The 15,000-nt window shown below is 51.5% G+C and overlaps 1 protein-coding gene across 2 annotated transcripts in view; it reads right to left on the bottom strand.

Moving 5' to 3' along the window:
* Positions 1–15,000, bottom strand: part of LOC119580086 (probable serine/threonine-protein kinase dyrk2) — an 83,576-nt gene that overhangs the window by 54,250 nt on the left and 14,326 nt on the right. For both annotated transcript variants that reach the window (XM_037927997.1, XM_037927996.1), the window contains exon 2: positions 379–385. The gene's annotated coding sequence lies outside the window, so the exon portion shown is untranslated. The remainder of the gene's footprint in view (positions 1–378; positions 386–15,000) is intronic.

Below are 15,000 nucleotides of genomic sequence, written 5' to 3'. Positions count from 1 at the left end.
AAAGGCAAATAAATATTTTCACAATAAAGGCGGCTCCGGGACCGATAGCCCTCGATCGACGAGACTCCCGCGCGGTTACTGTCGCCGATATGATCGCCGAGCGTATTTATGGCCGGGGTTTACAGCGCTGTGCGGATCTGCCGGCCTCGAGGCCCGCGCGCTCTCGTCTCCTGTCCCTTTAACATCTCCTTCGCACTCTTTTTCATTCTTCTTCCATTTCTCTTTCTCTCCTTCGCTTTTCCTTTCCATATTCCTTTTCCTTCTCCTCCCACCCCCCCCTTCTCCTTCCCTTTTCTCTTTCCTTTTCCTTTTCCGCTTCTCTCCTCACCCTCCTCCTTCCCTTTTCTCTTTCCTTTTCCTTTTCTTTTTCCGCTTCTCTCCTTTCCTCTTTTCTCTCCCTTTCTCTCCGCGCACGCGCGTGTGTAAATAGTCCCCCGTGTCCCCTCCTTAATCATGTACTGTATTTTATAGTGTCCTCTTGACCTTTGGGATGTTACTTATAGTGCCCGCTTACTGTATATTATAATGAGATGCCCTTCCTTGGCCCTCTGCTTTCTGGCACTGCATCCGTCCGTCTCTCCTCCTCACACTACATCCCCAGATCGAGGCCCGTAATGCTACAGTGCAATCTTCATTCCATTCTTCTCCTTCTCCGTCTTCCTCTCCTCCTTCCTTCCAACCCCACCTGCTTCGCTGCATATCCCCCCCCCCACACACAACCTCTTCGTGACCTTCCCTCCACCGAGAGAATAAGACAAAAGTGACCCCAGAGATCGTGACCTTTCCCAGTTGCTTGCTTGGAATGCTGTTACCTCGGGCTCCCTTGCTTCCCTGCTTGCTTGCTTGCTTGCTTGTTTTGCCCTAATAGGTCGTGGGGGGACGGGAAGTGGAAGGGATGGGGGAGGGGAGAAACCAGGGGAATGACCTTTTGTCTTTCCTTCTTCCTCTTCCTCCCTTCTTTCTCTGTCTGTCTGTCTGTCTGTCTGTCTGTCCGTCCGTCTTTCTCTTTCTCCCCCTCTACCTTTCCTACCTATCTCACTCGTCCTCCCTCCCTCTCCACCTCACTCCTCCCTCCCTCCCTCTCCACCTCACTCCTCCCTCCCTCCCTCCCTCCCCTCTCTCCTTCCTTCTCCCTCCCTCCCCTCTCTCCTTCCTCCTCCTACTCCCTCTCCTTCTCCCTCCCTCCCCTCTCTCCTTCCTTCTCCCTCCCTCCCCTCTCTCCTTTCTCCTCCTACTCCCTCTCCTTCTCCCTCCCTCCCTCCATCACCTCGATGACTCTCCTCCAAGGGTGAAAGATCGGTTATGTATTTACGAGAGCGAGACGAGATAACTGCAGCTCTTATTACCCTCGTGAGATAACAGAGGCCCGACCTCATCTTCTTTCGCGTTATCTCTCTCCTTTCTTTTCTTTATTTTCATTCTTCCTTTCTATATTTTTTTTCTCTTTCTCTCTCTTTCTTTCTTTCTTTCTCTTTCGCTTTTCCATGCATTTATTTTCTTTCTGTAGTCCTTTCTTTCTTTCTTCCTCTCCTTCTTCCTATTATTCCCCGTCTTCTTCACCTCTCGCCCATCCCCCCCCCCAAAAAAAAAAAATCTGAAATCAACAAAATCCTTTTTCCTTTCTCCCCTCCTTTCCCCTCTCTCCCTCTCTACCATGGCAAGGGACATGTCATGACCGACCGCTGTCATGGCGGTTTAGGGGGGATGGGGGAAGAGGGGAGAGGGAGAGGGAGGGGAAAGGGGAGAGGGAGAGGACGGGAAGAGGAGAAAAAGGGACAGGAAATTGTGAGGGCAGGGAGAGGGGAAAGAGAAAAGAGGACACAGGGAGAGGGCGAAAGAAAGGGGACAATGAGAGAGGAAACAGACAGAGGACAGGAAGAAAGAGGGGAGAGGGAAAGGTTGACACTGGGAGAGGGCGAGGAGAAAACAAGAGAGAAAGAGAGAGAGAGAGAGAGAGAGAGAGAGAGAGAGAGGGAGGGAGGGAGGGAGGGAGGGAGGAGAGAGAGAGAGAGAGAGAGAGAGAGAGAGAGAGAGAGAGAGAGAGAGAGAGAGAGAGAGAGAGAGAGAGTACAGTATAAATTATCGAAATAAAACGATCACACTGCACTGCCTTTGGAATGCAATCAGACACACCCACACCCACACACACAAACACAAACGAAAACAAACACACACACACACACACACACACAAAGAAAGGCAAAAAAAAAACAAAAAACACCACCAACAAACAAAACCAAAAATACACCATACAAAAAAAAAACGATGCGAATACCTTACACACAAATACAACAACAAAAAACCCACTCCAGCAATACATTACCGAGGCCCACCGACCGACAATAAATTATTCTCTCCTCGGCTGACCTTCGTCTCCATACCTGACCTTAATCAGAACGAGCTCGCGTAGGCCGCCTGTCGATCCGCCTCCGGGATTTATCGAGCTGACCTTTATTCATAGCTCTTTCTGTCTGTCTGTCTGTTTGGCTGGCTGTCTGTCTGTGTCTAGTTCTGTCTGTCTGTCTGTCTGTGGCTGGTTCTGTGTCTGTCTGTTTGTCTGTGGCTGGTTCTGTCTGTCTATGTCTCTCCATCTCTCAACCCTCTCCCCCCCTCTCTCCCTCTTCCCTCTCCTCCCCCTCTCCCCCCCTCTCCATACAATACCACCTTGCTCCCTTTTCTGCTCGGGTTTGACCTTCGTGTTGATTTATGACCTTTTTATTTGTCTGTTGCTTTCGAGGGGAACCTTTGTCTGCGAAGGGGGGGCGACGTCGCTCCGGCTCTTCCCTTTCTATGGTGGTGTGTACGTGTTTACATACTCATGTATGTATGTAGAATGTATGTATATACGTACATTTTATATATATATATATATATATATATATATATATATATATATATATATATATATATATATATATATATACACACACACACAAATGTGCGCACACATACACACATACACATACACACACACACACACACACACACACACACACACACACACACACACACACACACACACACACACACACACACACAACCCCCCCAGCCTCCCACAAGGAAGCCTCAGAGCCCCCCCACCCCCTCAACGGCGGAGACAGCAACCGACAGCCTCGGTCGGGCGGCGCGGCAAAGGCAGCAGGAAGCAGGCAGGTAGCAGCAGATCCTAGCAGTTCCGCGGCCACGACCTCTCGATCCCGGCCACGCCAAATCTCCCTCCCTCCCTCCCTCCCTCCTGCTTCCCTCCCTCACTCCCTCCTACCTGCTTCCCACTCTCCCCCTCCCCCATCCGTCCTCCTTCCTGCCTCCTTCCTTCGCTCTCTCCTCTTCGGCCCCGTCCCTCCTACGGTCATGGTCCAATCCCTCCCTCCCTCCTCCCTCTCCGTCCTACCCTCCCTCCCTTCCTCCCTCCTTCCTCTCCATCCTACCATCCTTTTTTCTCTCTCTCCCTCTCTCCCTTCTTCCACTCCATCCCACCTTCCTTTCTTCCCTCCATCCCTTACTCCCTCTTTTCTCTCCGTTCTACCTTTTTTCCCTCCCTTCTCTCCCTCCCTCCCTCCCTCTTCTCTTTACCTCTTTCTCTTGTCCCCATCCCCCCTCCCATTCTCCCTCCCTCCTACCCTCTCTCTCTCCCTCCCTCCTTCCCATCCTTCCTTCCTTCCTTCCTTCCTTCCTATCCCCATCCTCCCTCCCTCCCATCCCCATCCTCTCTCCCTCCCTCCCTCCTCCTTGCCCTAAACACACACACACACACAAACACACACACACACACACACACACACACACACACACACACACACACACACACACACACACACACACACACACACACACACGCATGCCTTTAAGAGTTACCGGGTCACCCGCAAGGACCAAAACTCTACCCTGATCTACCTCTACCTCTACCACCTTCGCCGCGACACCACCCTGGCTGGGTCGAGTCCTTCAGGGCTGGCGGGCTGTCTGGCCCTGCCTGTGTCCTGTCTACCTGGTCATCTGTTCACTCGTTTAGTCTACCCACTCGTCTACCTGGTCATTTGTTCACTGTCTACCCACTCGTCTACCTGGATATCTACCCACTCGCCTGCCTTGATAACTAACTCTACTCTCTCTCATTCTCTCTCTCTCTCTCTCTCTCTCTCTCTCTCTCTCTCTCTCTCTCTCTCTCTCTCTCTCTCTCTCTCTCTCTCTCACCTACCCACTCATCTGCCCGGATAATCTACCCACTCGCCTGCCGGATAATCTACCCACTCGCATCCCTTCAAATCTACCCACTCGCCTGCCCGGATAATCTACCCACTCGCTTGCTTAGACGCCTCTTCAATTGTCTATTTGGCTCCACATCTACCACTCACCCATCTACTTGTTTGCCTCCTTACCTGTCTACCGGGTCGTTCTACTCAGCTCATCTACCTTCCGGCTCGGTTACTCACCTGTAGTAAGAAAGGAGAAAATGAAATTACCAAAAAAAAAAACATAAACAATTAAACAAGTAAACACATAAACACATAGCCAAACAAATACATAACCAAACACACACAAAAATAAACAAATACATAAACAAATACAGCCAAACCAACAAATACATAAACACATCCAAACAAACAAACCAAATACACAAACAAAACAAATACACAAACAAACAAACCAAATACTCAAACAAACAAACCAAATACTCAAACAAACAAACCAAATACTCAAACAAACAAACCAAATACACAAACAAACAAACCAAATACACAAACAAACAAACCAAATACTCAAACAAACAAACCAAATACACAAACAAACAAAACAAATACACAAACAAATAAACAGAGCCAAAAAAAAACAAGACTTTAATTATTCGACAGCATGAAAGCAAGTGACAGCAGCACCCCTTTCGCCGCGGACCCAGCCGGAGCCCGCAATCGAGCAAACACAGCACTCACGCTGATGAAGGAGAGGGGAAAGAGGGGAAAGGAGGAGGAGGGAGGAGGGAGGAGGGAATGGAAGGGAGGGAGGGAGGAGGAGGAGGGAGGAGGAGGAAAGAGGGTAAGAGGAAGGGAGGAGGGAGGAGGAGGAGGGAGGAGGAGGAAAGAGGGTAAGAGGAAGGGAGGAGGGAGGAGGAGGAGGGTAAAGGGAAGGGAATGAGGAAGGAGGAGGAGAGGAGAGTAAGAGGAAGGGAGGGAGGAGGTAGGAAGGGAGGAGAGAGGAGGGGAAGGAGGAGGGGGAAGAGAGGACTGAGGGGAAAGAGGAGAGGAGGAGGAGGGGAAAAAAGGGAGAGAAGCAAGAGGGAAGGAATGAGGCAATGATTGGGAGGAAAACGAAGACGGTATAGGGAGGAAGAAAAAGAGGGGGGGGGGGGAGAAAGAGGTGGGTGGATACGGGAAAGGAAAATAAATATGGGAAAAAGGAACGGGGGAAAGAACCAGGGAGAGGAAGAGGTATATGGGGAAAGGAGGAGGAGGAGGAGGAGGAGGAGGAGGAGGAGGAGGAGGAGGAGGAGGAGGAGGAGGAGAAGGTGGAGGAGGAGGACGACGACGAACGAAAGAGAAAAGAATTGACGGGGAGATGAAGGAGTTAAAGGGAGCAGAAAAGAGGGGGGAAAGGGGAAGGGGGGGGGAGGGGAAGAAGAGGGGAGGCGCAGTGGGTTTTTAAAGGGCGCTGGAGATTAAAGGGAAGACAAGCAGAAAAGAAGAGGGAGGGGGAGGCGAGGGAAGGGTTCGAGATGCCGGCGCCCACGCCACACCACGCCACGCCACACCATACGCACAACGTCACGCCACACCACACCCACGCCACACTACATCCCGCCAAATCACACTACGCCACGCTACATTACATCATACCACACCCTGCCACATCAACCACATCACGCCACCTCGCTAAATCACACCACACCACGCTACATCACATCAAACCACACTTTGCCACATCAACCACATCACGCCACGCCACACCACACCACACACACCACACCACGCCCCTTCCCGCCACACCACTCGACGAGCACTGCAGTCGCGCGACACCATACCGCACTGTAGATCGTACAGTGACTGCTATACAAAACAGCGCGCGCCCGCAACCCGGACTCCGTGCTATGAGGACAATGTGGCTTTATGCTGATGGAGGAGGAGGAGGAGGAGGAGGAGGAGGAGGAGGATGAATGGAAGGGGAGGAAAGAGAAGGAGGGAGGGAGGGAGGAGGAGGAGAGGAGGAGGAGGAGGAGGAGGAGGAGGAGGAGGAATGGAAGTGGGAGGAAAGAGAAGGAGGGAGGGGAGGAGGAGGAGGAGGAGGAGGAGGAGGAGGAGGAGGAGGAATGGAAGGGGAGGAAAGAGAATGAGGGAGGGAGGAGGAGGAGGAGGAGGAGGAGGAGGAAGGGAGGAAGGAGAAGGAGGAAAAGGAGGGAGGAAGGGAGGAGGATGAAAGGGGCGAAAGACGAGGAGGAGGAGGAGGAGGAGGAGGAGGAGGAGGAGGAGGAGGAGGAGGAAGATGAATGGAAGGGGAAGGAAGAGGAGGAGGAGAGGATGAATGAAAGAAAGAGGAAGAGGAGGACGACGAGGATTTTGAATGGAAGGCGATGAGGGAAGATGAGAGGAGGAAAGAGGATGAGGAAGAAGAGAGGAACAGGAGGAGAAGGAGGGGAGGGAAGAAAAGGGAAAGGAAGGAGAGGAGGAGGAGGCGCAGTTGCGGGAGGAGAAAGAAGAAGAAGAAGAAGAAGAAGAAGAAGAAGAAGAAGAAGAAGAAGAAGAAGAAGAAGAAGAAGAAAAAGAAGAAGAAGAAGAGAAAGAGAGACAGCACAAAAAAAAAGAAACCCAAGAGGGGAATAACGAAAAAAATATACACCCAGCAGAGAAACGAACAGGAAGCGGAAGCTCTGACAACGAAGGAGAGACAAAGAAAATGACGAAAAAAAAAACACAAATAAAAAAAGGGAAAAAGACGAGAAAATAAGGCATCTGAAGCACGCGACAGGCAGACAGGCAGACAGGCAGACAGGTCAAGTCAAGTGACCTTTTTACGCCCTCCAAGTGTGTCGTATACGCAGTCGCATGGTGGGGGGAGGGGGGGGGGGGTGAAGGAAGAGGAGAGGGGAAGAGGGGGACAGGGGATGGGGAGGAGAGGGGAGGAGGAGGGCGAAGATGGGGAAGGGAACAGGGAGATTGGGGGGAAAGAGGAAGGGGGGGAGAAAGGGGAGGGGAAGGGGTTGGTGGGACGTAGGGGTTTAGGACAAACGAGGGGGAAAGAAGAAGTGAGGGAGAGAGTGAGAGGGAAGAAATGAGAGAGAATGCGACAGACAGACAGACAGACAAAGAGTAAGAATCCACCAAGCCCTTTCTCTCCCCCTCCTCCCTCCTTCCCCCTTTCGCAAACGAAATTCGAGAGGTCAACATCGCGAAATCCCCCCCCTCAACCCCCACCCCCTACCCCACCATCTCCCCACTCCCACCCCACCATCCCCCCCCTATCCCCGCCCACGAATCCGCGCAATTTCCGACGCCGCGGCCGCCGCCCCGCCGCTCCTCCGCCTGTTTGCCGCCCGCCGTTTGCTCCCGATATTGGCAGGGCCATCGCGGGTAATCTAATGGGCCTAAAGACTTTTTTGAAGTTGCGAGCCGCGGCCGCCGCCATCGGACGCCGCCAACACCGCTACCGCTATCGCCGAAATGCGCTTGCAACATCGCCGCCGCCGTTACCGCTACTAGCCGCTGGCACCCCGCCACGCCATCGTCACCGCCGCTACTGAAGCTACGCGCTGCCATTCCCGCTACTACCGCTCTCCTCCAATACCGCTACCCTCCCTTCTTCCATCGCTACCCTCCCCCACCGCTACCCTCCCTTCTTCCACCGCTACCCTCCCTTCTTCCACCGCTACCCTCCCCCACCCCCGTTTACCCTCTAAGTAAACAATAACAAACAGAGACGAAATTCAGACAAAAAACGCCATAAATCGTAAACAGGGGAAGATATAACTGGGGGTTTGTCAAAGCCGATGAAAACGCAGCCACTCGACACTGCTTTTGGGCCACTCTGGGATTGAAATAATGAACGATGTGCGGGGAAATAATCGTCTTTTTGACATTAGGGGCCATGCCCACGTACAGGGATTCGAGGGCCCGATCGCGTCCCCCATGACCTCGTAGGAAAGGGGAAAAAGGAGGGGGGAGGGAGGGAGGGAGGGGGGGAGGGGGGGAGGGAGGGAGAGGGGGGGGAAAGGGAGAGGGGAGGGGGGGAGGGGGAGGAAGGGAGAGGGAGGGGGGAGAGGAAGGGAGGGGGGTGAGGGATGGAGGGGGGGGGGGGGGGAGGGAGGGGGGGGGGGGGGGGGGGGGGGGAGGGAGGGAGGGGGGGGAAAAGGGAGGGGGGAGAGGGAGGGGGGAAGAGAGAGGGAAAAGAGAGGGAGAGAGAGAGAGAGAGAGGGGAAAAGAGGGGGAGAGGGGAGAGAAAAGAGAGAGGAGAAAAAAGAGGGAGAGAGAGGAGGGAAATAGAGAAAAAGGGGGAGGGGGGGGAAGGGGGAGAAAAAGGAAAGAAAAAAAGGGGGAAAAAAAAAGAGGAAAAAGAGGTAAAAGGGGAAAAGAAAGGGAAAAAAGGGGGAAGAAAAAGGGAAAAAAAAAAAGGGGGGGAAAGAACGGGCCCAAAAAAAAAAAAAAAAACCCAAAAAAAAATCAAAAAAACAAAAAAAAAAAAAAAAAAAAACAAAAAAAAAAAATAAAAAACTAAAAAAAAAAAAAAAAAACACAAAAAAAGGGAAAAAAATCCCCCACCCAAACCCCGGAAATTGGGGGGGGGTAAAGAAGGGAAAAAATGGAAAGGTAAATGTAAAAAAACGGGTAAAAAACCCCAAAAAAAAAAAACCAAAACACAAAAACCCCAAAAAACATAAACAACAACAACAAAAAAACAAACAGGAAAAAAAAAACAAAAAAAACCCCAAACAAAAAACCCACCAACCCCAAAAACACACCAACACCAAACCACCAACAAAACCCCCCAACAACCAACCAACATCACAACACACACCCCCCACATCAACCGAACCACCCCATTACCTTTCCCCTTAAACCCCTTTTTCCCCTTTCGAGTAAAACCAAAAAAAATCAGAAACCCCCTCTCCTTCCCCCTTGGCCATTTTTCACCCTTTTACCCCCCCCCCACCCCCCCCCCCCCCCCCCCACCTAAAACACCCCCCCCCCCCCCCCCTCCACCCCACCACCCCAAAAAACCCAACAACCACCCAAAACCACACAAAACAACCAAAAATGAACGACACAACCCCCCCACCCCCACCACCCCCACCCAACCACAACAATAAAAACCCCCCTCCCATCCCCAACCCCCCACACCCCCCCCCCCCTCTCTCTCTCTCCCTTCCCCCCTTCTTTTTTCCCCTTCTGTCCCCTTTTAAACCCCTTCCTCTTCCCCCTCCCCTCTCTTCTCCCCCCTCTCTTCCCCCTTCCTTTTCCCCCCCTTTTCTTCTCTTCTTCCCCCTTACCCCTTCCCCTCCCCTCTCTTCCCCCTTTTCTCCCCCTCTCTTCTCCTCTCTCCCTCCCCCCCCTCCCTCTCTCTCTCTCTCCCCCTCTCTCTCTCTCCCCCCTCCTCCCTCCCCTTCCCTCTCCCTCTCTCTCCCCCCTCTCCCCCCTCTCCCCCCTTCTCCCACTCTCTCCCCCTCTCTCTTTTCCCTTCCCCCCCTCCCTCCCCCCCCCCCTTTTCTCTCTCCGTTTAAGGCCCGGGGAAGGGGACATAGCGCCTCCTACTCTTCCTACCCTCCCCTCCCTTCCCCCCCCTTCCCCCCCCCCCCCTCCTGCTTTCCTCCTCCCCTCCCCTCCCCTCCCCCTCCTGCTCAGGGCTTCCTCGTTCCCGCCGCCCACACGCTGCTGCCCCGCACACGACGTCGCCGGCCGTGCCCCTGCTTAGCCCCTGCCGTGCCCTTTCCTGGTCTCGGATCCTCCTCGTCTGGGCACAACTCGGGGCCTCGCGGTCTCGTCTTTTTTGTCTTTGTTTGGGCTTGTGGGGGGGTTTCCCGTTGTTCGTTCCCTCGGGCCCTGTGTCGGGGGGCTCGTTATCTCTTTTTCGGGCCCCCTTGGGGGGGGGCGGGGGCTGTCCCCCGTTGTCTCGGGTCTGTGTCGGTGTTTTGTTATTCGTTGTTTCGGGTCTGGTGGGGGGGTCTTTTTTATTTTTGTCTCGGGCTCTGTGTCGGGGTCTCGTTGTCTCGCGGTCTCTTTGGTTTAATCTAAACTCTCCCCTCCCCCCCCTTCCCCCCTTCCCCAACCCCCCTCTTTCCCCTTTCCCTTTTAACCCCCCTCCCCCTTCCCTCCCCCCCCAGTCATCTCCTTTCCCTTTTCCCTTTTTCTCCCTTCCCCCCTTTCTCAAACTCCCATCCTTTCCCCCCCTCCCCTCCCGATAAAATCCCACCCTTAACCCCGGGCCCTTTCCCCCTTTCCCCCCCTTCCCCCCCCCCCTTTTCCCAACCCTCCCCCCTTCCCCCCCACCCCCCGCCGCTGAGCCCAATTTTTCCCTTTTAAAAAAACCCCCAAAAAAGGCAGTCCAAAAGTTTTGCAGAGGGAAGCAGATAGGCAAACATGCGTACACTCAATCCAACAGGCAAAAAGACACCCAATCAATCAAAAATGCAATCAGACATGCATTCTCCCATCAAGGAAAAAAAACCAATCAATCCTCCCCAGCAAAGCAAAAAAAACAATTATCAAAACAATCAAGGGACAAAAAAAGCAACAAAGGGAATCAAGCAGACATCCAACCAATCTACAAATCAATCATACCAGCAAAACAACGAAACAACCAATCAACCCCCCCAAAAAAAAAGCAAGCAAGGTACATAACAATTTAAACAGGGCCAAAAAACCCGCATTCAATCAAGCAAAACATCCAACAGTTTAATCAAAACAGACCCCACTCACTCAAGCACGCGCACGCAATCAATCAAGCAAGCACTCGCTCGCTCAAATCATGCAAACAGACACATAAGCAAATACAAGCAACCCAACGATTCCTAAGCGGCTTGCACAGTCACTCGGTCATGCAACGAGGATCAACATAATCATGAGGGGGGGGGGGAGAGGGAGGAGGTGGAAAAGGAGAGGGGAGGTGGGATGAGGGGGGGAAGGGGAGGGGGAAGAGGGGAAGAGGGTTGCGGAGGGAAGGGGGGGGGGCGAGAGAGAGAAGCTTTCCTGCACATCAACATTCTTGTGCAATTTATTCGAGCTTACCCTCCCCCCTCCTCCATCCCCTCCACCTTAAAGAAAAACTACCATGATGTTAGGGTGTACGACCCCCCCCCCCCCACCTCTCCCTACGATGCTGAGATCTCTGACCATCGCATCCCCCCCCCCCCTCTTACCCTCCTTCTAAGTGTCCCTGCTCACCCTTCCCTCCTCTTCCCTCCTCCCCCCCCTTTCCCCCTCCTTCCCACCCCCGGCCAGTATTTTCCCCATTCCTCCCTCCCCTCTCCCTCTCCTCCATCCTCATTCCTCCCTCCCCTCTCCCTCTCCTCCATCCTCTTCCCTTCCTCTCCCTCTCCTCTATCCTCTTCCCTTCCTCTCCCTCCTTCTTAATCTTCCTCCCCCATCTCTCCTCCCTCTCCTTCCCTCTCCCTCTCCTCCCCCATCCCTTCCCTCCCTCTCCTTCCTTCTTAATCTTCCTCCCCCCTCTCTCGCCCCTCCCTCCCTCCCTCCCTCCTTTTACACGACCTCTTGACCCCTTGTCCAGCGAGCAACTTGCACACAACTGTCCTCCCTTATTTGGCTTTTGACAAGTAAACGCGTCGGTACATCTGTCTGTTATTGTTACTGGCATTACTATTATATCATCATTACTGTTATTATCATTATTATTATTATTATTATTATTATTATTATTATTATCATTACTATTATTATTATTATTATTATTATTGATGACGTTATTGTTATTATCATTATTATCATCATCATTATTATTACTATTATACTCATTATTATTATTATTACCATTATCATTATCACTATTATCATTGTTATCATTACTACTATCATTATTGTTGCTATTACCATTATTATTATCACTAATATCATCATTCTTACCATTATCATTATTAATGTTACTATTATTAATATAATAATCAATATCATTATCATTACCATTATTATCATTATTGTTGATGATGATGATGATGATGATGATGATGATGATGATGATGATGATGATGATGATGATGATGATGATGATGATGATGATGATGATGAAGATGATAACGATGATGATGATGATGATGATGATGATGATGATGATGATGATGAAAATGATAACGATGATGATGATGATGATGATAATGATGACGATGATGATGACGATGACGACGATGAGGATAACTATATCATAACCACCATCATAGTTCTCACCCAACCAACAAAGTCCATTTTCACTCCGAAACGTCACGCTTTACTATCCCTTTCTCCCCGTAGTTCCTCTTCGCCTCCGCACACACACACACACACACACACACACACACACACACACACACACACACACACACACACACACACACACACACACACACACACACACACACGTAGCTCGCGTTTTTCGTACAAGCACAGACACATGAACAAACACAGGCACAAAGACACGCACCTCCACTCCCCTCACCCTCACTCATCGACACACAAACACCTTTCACACAGCCTCTCCTCCCCCCCTTCCTTTTTTCCATATACGCCCCCTCCCCTCGTTCCTTTTCCCTCCCTTTCCATCCTTTCTATCATTCTTTTCTCGTCTCTTCTCTATTCTCCCTCTTCCAGTGGTTCCTTTTCTCCTCTTGTCCCCTTTTCCTTTTCTTTCCCCCTTCTTTCCCCTTCCCATTCCTCTTCCCTTCCCCTCTCATCTCTTTCTCCTCCTTCTCTCTCTCCCTTTCCCACCCCCCTTCCTCTTTCCTCTCCCTCCCTTTTGCTCGTCCCCTCTCTCTCTCTCTCTCTCACTCTCCCATTCCCCATCCTCTTCCCCTCTCCCACCCCACTCCTTGCCCTTTCCTCTCCCCCTCCCCTCTCCTTCCTCTCCCCCTCCCCTCTCACACCCTCCTTCCCTTTTCCTATCTCTCCCCTTCGCCCTTTCCCTCCCTCCGCCTCCCCTCTCCTCCCCTCTCCCACCCTCCTCCACCACCCCCTCCCCCTTGCCCTTATCCCATCCCTCCTCTCGCCCCCCCGTCTTCTGAATCGGAGCGAGGGGCGCGGCCGTCGAGGCTGATCATTGCCTCCTTACGAGAGTACAAAGGCGTCGAGACTCGCACCGAGGAGCTGGCGGGGGCGCTGGCTCTCCCTCTCGCTCGGGCGCCGTCTATGCTTCTCTCCCCCCCACTTTCTCCTTGCTTTTTTTTTCTTTTCTGTCTGACTGACTGACTGGCTGACTGACTGACTGACTGACTGACTGAGTGTGTGTGTGTGTGTGTGTGTGTGTGTGTGTGTGTGTGTGTGTGTGTGTGTGTGTGTGGTGTGTGGTGTGTGTGTATCCATATATATAATATATATATATATATATATATATATATATATATATATATATATATATATATATATATATGTCTATCTTTTAACTCTTACTTTCTTCTCTCCTCTCATTATTTTCTGTCTGTCTGTCTGTCTGTCTGTCTGTCTGTCTGTCTGTCTGTCTGTCTGTCTGTCTGTCTGTCTGTCTGTCTGTCAGTCTGCTTGTTTGCCTGTCTGTCTCTCTTCCCGCTGTATGCTGTGTTTGTGGTTAAAAGGGAATAAAAAATAGTGTAAAAACACTGGGGACATATATGATATAATCGTTACAAGTGTGCACAACTTTTTTTAAGAAAAAATACAGTCACACATATGAGACGCACGGCCAAAGCACACGCACCTTCCCTCTCTCCCCTCTTCCTCTCTCTCTCTTCTCTCTCTCTCTCCTCTCTTCCTCTCCCCTCTCTCTCTCCAACCCCAACAAACCCCGAGCTTTCCTTTCAAGCCAGCGGTCGCCACGTCACGATTCAATTAATAAAGCAAATGTCACAGTAATTGGGAGGGCGGGAGGAGCGTGAAAGGAATGGGGGGGGGGGGGTTAAGGGGGGAGGGGAAGAGGGAGGAGGAGTAAGGGGAAAAAAAAAAGAGAGAAAAAAAAGGGCAGAGAAAAATATTTGGATAGAGGGGAATGGGAGGGGAAGGGGGAGGAGGAGGAGGAGGAGGAGGAGGAGGAGGAGGAGGGAAGGAGAAGGAGAAGGGGAAGGAGAAGGGGAAGGAGAAGGAAAGGGGAAAGGGGAGAAGGGAAGGGGAAGGGGGGAAGAAGGAGAAGGAGAAGAAGAAGAAGAAGGAGGAGAAAACGAAGAAAAAAAAACTACAAAAACAGAAGGAAAGAGGGAAAAGGGGAGGGCGAGGCGGGTGTCAGAAACCAATTTGGGTTCAAAGGAGAAACGGAGACAAAAGGGCCGGGCCACTTTGCTGCGATGAAGTAAAAATTGGGGTCTGGAAAGGAGAAGGGGGGAGGGGGGGAGAGGGGGAAAGGGGGAGGGGAGAGGGGGAGGGGAGAGGGGGAGGGGGAAGGAGAAGGAGAGGGAGAGGAGGGAGAGAGAAAGAGGTAGAGGAGGAGGGAGAAAGGGAGAGGGAGAGGGAGAGGGAGAGGGGGAGGGGGAGGGGGGGGGGAGGGGGAAGGGAAAAAGAGAGGGAGGAGGGGGAGGGGGAAAAGGGGGAGGGGGGAAGGGGAGGGAGGGAGAGAGGGGGAGAAGAGAGAGAGGAGCGGGGGAGGGGGGGGGATGGAAAAAGACGAAAAGGGAAAATCAAATAAAAAATGGAAATGAGACGATATGGAGAAACATCAAAAATAAAATTAAATAATAATAAAAAATAAATGATTAAAAAGACAAGCAAATGCATAAATAAAAAAACATGTAAGTAAATAGACGGACAAATAAATAAAAAAAAACAAAGAAAAAAAAAAAAGGACCCCATTACACCCTTATGAGAGGGGGCTCCCCTTTGGGACTATGGGCTCAAGTAATTATACAGGAATGGC

This window comes from Penaeus monodon, chromosome 13, assembly GCF_015228065.2.
Source record: "Penaeus monodon isolate SGIC_2016 chromosome 13, NSTDA_Pmon_1, whole genome shotgun sequence".
In the NCBI taxonomy this organism is placed as follows: domain Eukaryota; kingdom Metazoa; phylum Arthropoda; class Malacostraca; order Decapoda; family Penaeidae; genus Penaeus; species Penaeus monodon.
Note: the sequence above shows the minus strand (reverse complement) of the source record. Positions and strands in the feature narration are given on the sequence as shown.